Genomic DNA, 617 nt, shown 5'->3' with positions numbered 1-617 from the left:
ACATAGTTACAGCCAACTCATCTTCAACAAAGACAATAGGAACACACATTGGGGAAAAGACAGCCTCTTCAATAAATGTTGCTGGGAAAACTGGACATCCATAAGTAGAAGAATGAAACTAGACCCATACCTCTTGTCATATAACAAAATCAATGCAAAGTGGATTAAAGACTGAAATATAAGACCTGAAACTATAAAACTCCTAAAAGAAAACAGGGAAACATTTTGTGAAGTGGGACTGGGCAAAGATTTTATGAATAAAACCCCCAAAGCACAGGCAACAAAAAGGAAAAATAAACAAATGGGATTATAGCAACCTTCTGCAAAGCAAAAGAAACAATTAACAGAGCAAAAAGACAATCTACAGAGTGGGCAAAAATATTTGGAAGCTATAATTCTGACAAGGGATTAATATCCAGAATATACAAGGAACTCAAACAACTTAACAGACAAAAAAGAAAAAAAAAAGTAACCCCATTAAAAAATGGGCAAAGAAGCTGAACAGACATTTCTCACATGAAGACATACAAATAGCCAACAGACACCTGAAAAAACGTTCAGCATCACTAAGTGTTGGGGAAATGCAAATCAAAACCACATCTCACCCCCTGTTAGGC

This window comes from Galeopterus variegatus, unplaced genomic scaffold (genome assembly GCF_000696425.1).
Source record: "Galeopterus variegatus unplaced genomic scaffold, G_variegatus-3.0.2 Scaffold8946, whole genome shotgun sequence".
Lineage (NCBI taxonomy): Eukaryota > Metazoa > Chordata > Mammalia > Dermoptera > Cynocephalidae > Galeopterus > Galeopterus variegatus.
The sequence above is the reverse complement of the archived record's forward strand: the minus strand, read 5'-3'. Positions refer to the sequence as shown.